The following is an 8,477-nucleotide window of genomic DNA, read 5'->3' as shown; positions in this document are numbered from 1 at the left end:
TTTCCTTCATTTATGGCTTCAAAACAAGACTTGAAACAAACATTGCACAATGTTAGTAGTATCTTCTGACTGGAGGGTATGCACAGATGTATATTGTTTTGTGCTTTCTATTTTTTTGAAAAATAAATTCTCGAAACAAAAATAATTTAAAAAATAAAGATCTAGCACCTCGAGTTTTCTAATGATAAAGCCCGAATGCATACATGCCATAATAATTCTGTCAAAGGCGCTGGACTCACACACCTCAGGGAACTGCTATTAAACTCTGCTGAGTCACAGATGCCCTGCCTGGAGAGTTGTGTGCCTTCTCAGCATCCCTGTAACCTCCTCTGTCCCCAGGTTCACAGCTCCCCTACTCAGAGGCTCTCGGCTCCTCCCTCCGCGGTGGCAGGCTGCTCTCTCTGTCCCTGCCCGCTGGCCTAGTGGGTAGTGACACAACGCGGTGCGTTCCTGCAGGCAGGCTCAGGCCCCTGTGTACTCGGCTTGACCCAGGCAAGCTCCTGCACTTGCGGCTGAAGAGCAAGGGCTCAGGTGGGCGTTCCGGTGCGGGAACCTTGCAGGAAGGCAATCAGTCGGTTTGTATTCAAGCTGAAAAGCCCCCTCTGAAGCCTGCGATCCAGACACAAAGCGAGATGAATGTGCTTCGCTGCAGAGCTTACAGCTGGGTTATTGACTGGGACTGAGAGAGGCGTTGAAATGAAATAGGGAGACTGAAGAGATCTGCTCTTTTGATTCGGTCTCTTCCAGGATTTTGCAAGCTCCAGATGGCTTTGGTCCAAAGTGAAAAATCTCCCTGAGATCCTATTTAAAATTTGAGGGAATCAGCTGCGTAAATCATTTTTCTTTTAATAAAAAGCGAGCGCGTGCTGGTTTCTCCCCCTCCCATGTTCTGATGTGGCTGGCTCACCTGTGGCTGAGCTGTTTGAACGAGCTGGGTTTTCCTCCTTCCTCGCAAGCTTAGGTGTAAAGCAAGCCACAGTGCCTGAGAGCAGTGGAGGAGCCATGTTTATGGAGTCGGAGTACAGTCCGGAATCCAGGCGATCAGAGGCTTTAATGGATGAATAACTGTCAAAGCACAGTGAGGTGTTTGATAACCTCTAAGTCTGCTTATTGTGAGTGGAAAGCACAAGGTGAAAAAAAGAGACAGGGATGGATGAGCTTGTGTTTCTTACTCCTCCTTGCCTTTGAAGAATTTGACAATACTGTCATCAAGTGCTCCCTGGGGAGGGTGCTCTTGGGGACCTAGGAGGATTCTGGTTTGAGGAAAGCAGAGGAGAGCTACATAATTAAGGAAGAAAGAGCAGAAATTGGGGGGTGGGGCTGCACATTTAATGCAAGAATTCAAAGTGTAGAAGTCCTGTTGAAGAAAAAGGGGGAGAAGCCCCCACTATCCAGTACCTCCAGAGGAGGAGCTGGAGGCACAGACCAGATAGGATCCCCACATAAGGTCTTCAGATAGAAAATAGGAAAACTGAGGAATCTGCTTCACTGTTGATTAAGTCTCTCCAAGGGTTTTGCCAGCTCCAGAAATTGAGCTTAAGTGGTGTTCTAGACATTAGATCATTTTTATTGCTAGGTTGCAGTAGGAGGAATTTTCCTTAATGCCTGGAAACAGGAGGGCATTGACTCTGTTTCTAATGCAGGGACATCTAATAGAGCTCAATTTGCTTGCCAATTCTGCTTGAGTGGTAGTGGCTACCTGGAGCACTCAGGAAGGGCTTTAAGGCCAGAACCAGGCTCTGGTGGAACAATACTTGATTGATTAGTGATGTCTGTCTTGGGTGTGTAATGGTAAAGGCAGCATGTGTGCCTCCTATTTGGAATTTCTGCTTTGAGATGCTTTTCCTTCTGTAGGTGTATCACCACCACTGACATCCATATAACAATCTATGCGTTAGACTCCAAGTCTTTTAGCCTCTTCTGTTAAGGAGCTTTCACCTTAAAAGGGATGGCAAAATAGTTCATCAATCATATTTTTTGTAGGTCCTTTGGAATTGGCTAAGTTTACGATTCAAGGGGCATTGGAATACTTTCCACTGCTTGCCTCACTTACCAAAATGCGTACAGAAGTTATGCCAGAGAGAGCAGACCTTAATTTTTAGGTTTATCCTCTCCAAATTTACAATCAGAAATTCGCAATTGTATGGTGAAAATAAATGTTCAGTGACTAAGTCTCCTTTCAAGGCCCTGATATAAGTAGCTTTGAGTCTAAATCCAATTTCCAAATAGACGTTTGGGCATCTCAAGTGGTGATAATAGTTATGGTGTAATGAAACTGGAAGTGTATCTGGGAGCAGAACTCTGACGCCAATGTCTTGTTGCCTATGGGAGGAAGGATAAGCCCAGTAAGAATGACTCAGGCCTTGAATCCTGATAAATTGCTGAGAGGAAGGACAGGAGAGGAATTGTGGAGAGGGGAGAGAAGGTTGGAAGGATTCAAGCCCCTGTTGCAGACAGCCCCAGCTCACCAAAAATGTGAAATACTCATTAGCCTTTACAGAGTGTGGTAGGCTGGATCATGTCCCCAGTCAAAGATGTTCAAGTCCTAATCTCTGGTCCTTGTACACCATAAAACGGACTTTATGGATGTGATTAAGACATTCAAGATAGTTAAAATATCCTGGATTATCTAAGTGGGCCTAATGCAATCACAGTGGTTCTCATAAGAAGGAAGCAGGAAGGTCAAAGCCAGCAAAGGAGATGTGATAATAAAGGCAGCGGTCAATAACATGGGGCCATGAGACAAGGAATGCAGGCAGCCTCTAGAGCTGCAGTCCCCAATGTTTTTGGCACCAGGGACCACTTTTGTGGAAGACAATTTTTTCATGGACTTGGCAGGGAGACAGTGGTTTGGGATGAAACTGTTCCACCTCAGATCATCAGGCATTAGACTGTCATAAGGGCCACACAACCTAGATCTCTTGCATGTGCATTTCACAATAGAGCTCACACTCAGGTAAGAATCTAATGCTGCTGCTGATCTGACAGGAAGCGGAGCTTAGGTGGTAATACTTACTTGCCTGGTGCTCACTTCCTGCTGCACAGCCCAGTTCCTAACAGGCCATGGAGTGGTACTGGTCCATGGCCCAGGGGCTGGGGACTCCTGCTGTAGAAGCTGGTAAAGACAATGCCAGATCCTCCCCTAGAGCCCCCAGAAGGTACACAGTCCTATAGACCCATTTTAGATTTCTGATCTCTAGAACCATAAGAAAATAAATTTGTGTTGCTTTAAGCTACTAAGTTTGTGGCAATTATAGAAGCCATAGAAAATGAAGACATTCATCTCTGACTTATAAAGCCTCTTCTCCATCCCCACAGCCTTTAGGCTCCTGGTGACCATACCCCGATAAACACCTGTTCATAGGAAAGCAGGCCCTGTCATGTGTGGTTTAGAATGAGTTTTAGTCACACATTTCAATCACCTCAGCAGCTTGACTAATGGCAAATTTTGTCCATGCTACAGGAATTCCAAACACAAAGACCCCTTCCTAATCCCTCGACACATAAGGCCGCCAATTTAGTATCAAGAGAAGACAGGAAGAACTTTTAAGGTAGGAAATTCCTAAAATCTCAGCCTTACTTTTTTCTCCCTTGATAAGAAATCATAAGACCTGCAATTTTAAGTTCTTTTTTTCTTTCTTCATTTTCCTTTTTATTTATTTTTTCTTTCATCCCCCTCTATCACTTAGGCTGGAGTACAGTGTTGTGATGACAGTTCGCTGCAACCTCCAACTCCTGAGCTCAAGCAATCCTTTCACCGCAGCCTCCTCAGTAGCTGGGGCTGCAGATGTGTGCCATCAGGCCTGGCTGGTTTTTAATTTTTTTGTGGAGACAGGGTCTCACTATGTTGCTCAGGCTGGTTTCAAACTCCTGCCTCAAGCAAGTCACCCACTTTGGCCTCCCAAAGCATTGAGATTACAGGCATGAGTCACTGTACCCAGCCCAATTTAAAATAATTTCTAATTGCTCTGTGTCAGTTAAGATACCATGAGATTTGTCTTCATATCAGCCTTCATCTATCACATTGAGGGAAATAATTACTTCAGCTCGACATATGGACTAAAAGCATCTGTATCTTTTGAGGCTAATTAAGGTGAAATTCACTGAAAACTTATTTCAGAGAAGTAGTCTGTAGGTTCCATGAGGCCGGGACCAGGGTGTATCTGTCACCATCAATGAGTTCTAGTAACTAGCAGTGTGCCTGCCACAGAGTAGACATTCAAGCAATTGATCTTCATTGAATAAATGAATGAACTAAAGTAAATAATGTTTGATAATGGTGGTTCACTAAATGAATATCCCCGAGGAAAGTAACCCATGTAGAAAATACTAAAGTCTATTGCTAAATTTTGCAAGGAATATAGTGGTCTTTGAGAGAGAAGTATGAAATACAGATTTTCTTGCATGTGATTCTTGGTGTAATTACAGGAAATTTTAATTTTCTTCTTTATGCTTGTCTGTGTTTTAAAATTTTGTGTACTGAATACGATTTACATTTGTAATCAGAAAAAAGTAATTTCTCAAAACGTTCTCAGGGAGTATGATGAGATGGCTAGAGTTACATGATTTTCCTCGGATGTGCCTTTAGCTGTCAGAGGGAGGTATTAAACTCATGAATGCAGTTAATTATTGATCCCTGGTTCTCTTACAGGAAAGAGATACATGGAAATAGCCATCAAACAAATAGGGTTTAGAGTTGTGGTAAGAAGCAATAACTGTGAGTCAAATCCTCGGTCTGTCCTTAGTACTTGTTTGACTATAAACAAGTTACTTAGTTTCTCTCAGCTCTGATGCTTTATCTATAAAATGGGGTAAACAACCATACAGGACTATTTGGGAGTTAAGTGAGACACAAGTTGTAAAGCATTTAGCCCCATGCCTGGCACATGGTAAGTGTTCAATACATGTCAGCTCTTATTATTTTTATTATTAACAAATTGAACATTCTTGGCCTTGATGCTGACATTTCCTGCTGATAGGCAAACTGATTTTTTTCAGTGCACACAAATGGAGGGCACTGGGAATCTCTGGATTTTTTCCTAGCAATAATTAGAAATGACAGAGTGATTAGGTGGCTAGAGGACATAATTAACCTCTCTGGCTCTCAGTCCTCTTTTCTGTGAAAGGAGGCGATAGAATTAGAAGACCTTTAAGGTTCCTCCCTGCTCTATGACGTTATGTGTATAAGATTTATTTTTGCATTGGAAACCTTCATTTGAAAGATAATGACTTTCTTAAAATTTCATGTATTTATTTATTTAGAACCACAGTCTATTTATTCCCTCCTACAATCTATTGTGCTAGATGAGTATCTGGGAACATAATAAGAAAGATCCTGGTATCTGGTCAATTGTCTTTGTATTCCGTATACAAGGCTGGAGGCTGATTCCAATTTTTTTGTTGTTGCTCAGGTAACTTAAATTACATTTGTCTTGGAAATGGACTAGAGGATTAAGAACCTGAGATTTTTTTTTAACCCATGCATTGTTAAAGAGAACAACAGCCAGCCATTTCAAGGTTGCAATGCCTAACTTGGTGATGAGAAATTTAAGATTGTACCTGACTAAAATGAAAAGAACCTTTTTGTTTTTTAGATGCCTGCCCTGTGGCTGCCCTGGGCTACCAATTATGGTGCCACCTTGTCTAACTTCTCACTCTGTCCATTTTCCTCCTCACGAAAATTTACCTGCACAATGTTTCATCCCCCCAGGGCCTTGCTTCTAGTTTCTATGGCAACAGTGAGCTAATCCACTCTTTATGTGCCCTTCCTACCGTCTCAAGCAAGGGAGACTTTAGGAGATGACAATGTCTTCCTGGAAGTGAAATGACATTAATGGGAAAATCTCAAACTAAGATTTAAGACTGATTGTTTGAAACCAGCAATCTGTAGTACCTCTCAAATTAAAACATGGAAGTCATCTTCCTTCCTACTTACATACAGAGCCAACCTGATGCCTTGTTATTCTTATGCTTTCCTTTGCTAAACAACATGTCCTATTCGCTGTGATCATAGTGACATGCTGGCTGTGGTCTGTCCTGCTGAGCACTGTGACTGCACAGGTGATATCCAAATTCAATCATCTAACACTTTTTCTCAACTTTCACTAATGCAGGAAGAAGTAACGCTGGAGTCAACAACAACAACAACAGCAAAACAACCTCTGGCAATTTCTTATCCTGTGTCTGACTGACCTCTTTTACATCCAAGGAAAGTATTGTCAAATCACCAATCCCCCAGAGCTACACTGTCTTGGAGATGCTAAATTGCAAAGAGAAAACATCTCAGCATTAAGGAAGAAGAGAGCTCTGGCTGTGGAATGATTAGAGGGTGCAGCATCATTTGGCAAAATGCTGCAATATCTCCTTAGGCTTATATGCTATTGTCCTGATTCTTAAGATTTTCCATCTCAGGTATTCAGACCTCTAAACTCTGTCTCCTTATCCCCAACCCTATTTACAAGTTGACATGTACCAAAAAGAGTAAATGAATGACAACAGTTTACATTGCTACTCATTCTCAAAGACATTTTCATTTTGACATGAAATAGAGATGTAATTTAAACTACAGTAGAATTTAAGTGTAGAATCAGGAAGGGGTGGGGGGAAATTAGAGGTGCAGATGATTATATAGTCCAGTAACCTAGGATTAATTGCCTCTGCATGTCTGTCTTTGGGAGAGACATAATCTCTCTAAACCTTAGTTTTCTCACTTGTATTATAGGATCATAATTGTTCCTATCTCATAAAAGGCTTCCAAAGAAAAACTAGAGCTGCATAGTAATTAAAGTGGTAAAAGCAGATTTTAATTAGGAACTATTACAGTAGGGGAAAATGTGTCTAGTTTAGTATAGCACTAGGTTCAATTCTGAATACAGCAAGCACAGGTGAAGATTTATAGACAAAGAGCAGGGTGGGAGTCAACAGATAAACAATCACTAAGAGGAAACATCAGGGGGTAAGCCAAAAATAAAATTCTAAGCCCCTCAACCAATTGAATGGAACCCTCTCTTGACCAAAGGTGTTCCAAAGTAAACCTGAGAAATGAGTTCAGGCTGTGATAGGAAGGGAGGATCAGACATACCTCATTTTTACACCCTCCTCCCTTTGTAATCCAGACACAACTTATCAGCATTAACATTAAAACAGAGCTCTGTGTAACAATAAGATACCAAATTCTAATCTGAATCTAGTATAGCATCACATGACAGGTAGCAAGCCCTGAAAGAAATAGAAACATTTTACTCCATTTTTTTTTTGAGATGGAGTCTTGCTCTGTCACCCAGGCTGGAGTGCAGTGCTGTGACCTCAGCTCACTCCAACCTCCACCTCCTGGGTTCAAGTAGTTCTCCCTGCCTCAGCCTCCCAAGTAGCTGGGATTACAGGCACCTGCCACTATGCCCAGTTAATTTTTGTATTTTTAGTAGAGACAGGGTTTCACCATGTTAACCAGGCTGGTCTCAAGCTTCCGACTTTAGGTAATCCATCCACGTTGGCATCCCAAAGTGCTGGGGTTACAGGCACGAGCTACTGTGCCCAGGCCCCACATATATTTATTTGACATATTTTGAAATGGCCCTGCAAAGCTATCTCTTGTGGGGAAAACCTACATTCTGTAGAGAATCCCCTTCCCTTTCCATGTCTTTTCCTGATCCAGGAGAGAGTTAACTGAGTGTAGCACCTTTAAGGGTCTAGCAAGAGATATGTACCATCTATTCCCTGAAGTCTGCTAATCTGGAGGCTACATCTACATGACAAGAACCTTGGCTGATAATCCCCCTGTATCAGCCACAAACTTTTCTTTCTGCTGGCCTCAATTCTTCAGGCAGAACTTTTTAAACCAATTGCCACCAGAGAAACCTTTAAATCCACCTATGATGTGGAAGCCCCTGCTTTGAGATGTCTCACCTTTCCAGGCTGGATCAATATATACCTTACATTATTGGTTTACAACTCTGCTTGTAGTTTCTGTCCCCCTGAAGTGTATAAAATCAAGGTGTAACCCAACCACCATGGGCACATGTTCTTGGGACCTGTTGAGACTATGCCTTGAGCCTTGGTCACTTGTATTTGGCTCAGAATAAATCCCTTAAAATATTTCACTGAGTTTGACTCTTTTTTTATTGCCAGGAGTAAGGGAGGATTCTGGCTAAATGACCGAAGAGCATTCTTACTGAACGCAGATCAAGGTGATCAAATATCAGTTGGGGATAGTGGGAGATAAGGAATTTGATCAGATATCAAGGATGATCAGATATTAAGGGTGGAAGATTCTCACTAAATTGACTTAGCAGTTTTAAAATTGGGCAATGCCAAGATGAATACTGAAGGTTGAGGCCTACAGGGTTTAGAGGAGCCTAGAGTTAGCTCAAAAAGAGACTCTTTGTCAAGGTGTCCAGAAGATTAAATTAATTATCCACATATTTGTGGTAAGAGATCAAGTAAGCACTGGATATATTATGGTTCCTGTTAAAAATAAA

General features: G+C 42.0%; 1 long non-coding RNA gene across 1 annotated transcript; it reads left to right on the top strand.

The window, feature by feature from the left end:
• The first annotated feature begins 402 nt into the window (after positions 1 to 402).
• LOC114670136 (uncharacterized) lies at positions 403 to 8,095 on the top strand. The gene is made up of 3 exons (XR_003719622.2): positions 403 to 531; positions 3,464 to 3,551; positions 6,114 to 8,095. It is a non-coding gene; the product is annotated as an uncharacterized LOC114670136 (long non-coding RNA).
• The last annotated feature ends 382 nt before the right edge of the window (positions 8,096 to 8,477 follow it).

The sequence above is a fragment of the Macaca mulatta genome, chromosome 9 (genome assembly GCF_049350105.2).
Source record: "Macaca mulatta isolate MMU2019108-1 chromosome 9, T2T-MMU8v2.0, whole genome shotgun sequence".
In the NCBI taxonomy this organism is placed as follows: Eukaryota; Metazoa; Chordata; class Mammalia; order Primates; family Cercopithecidae; genus Macaca; species Macaca mulatta.
The sequence above is the reverse complement of the archived record's forward strand: the minus strand, read 5'-3'. Positions and strand labels throughout refer to the sequence as shown.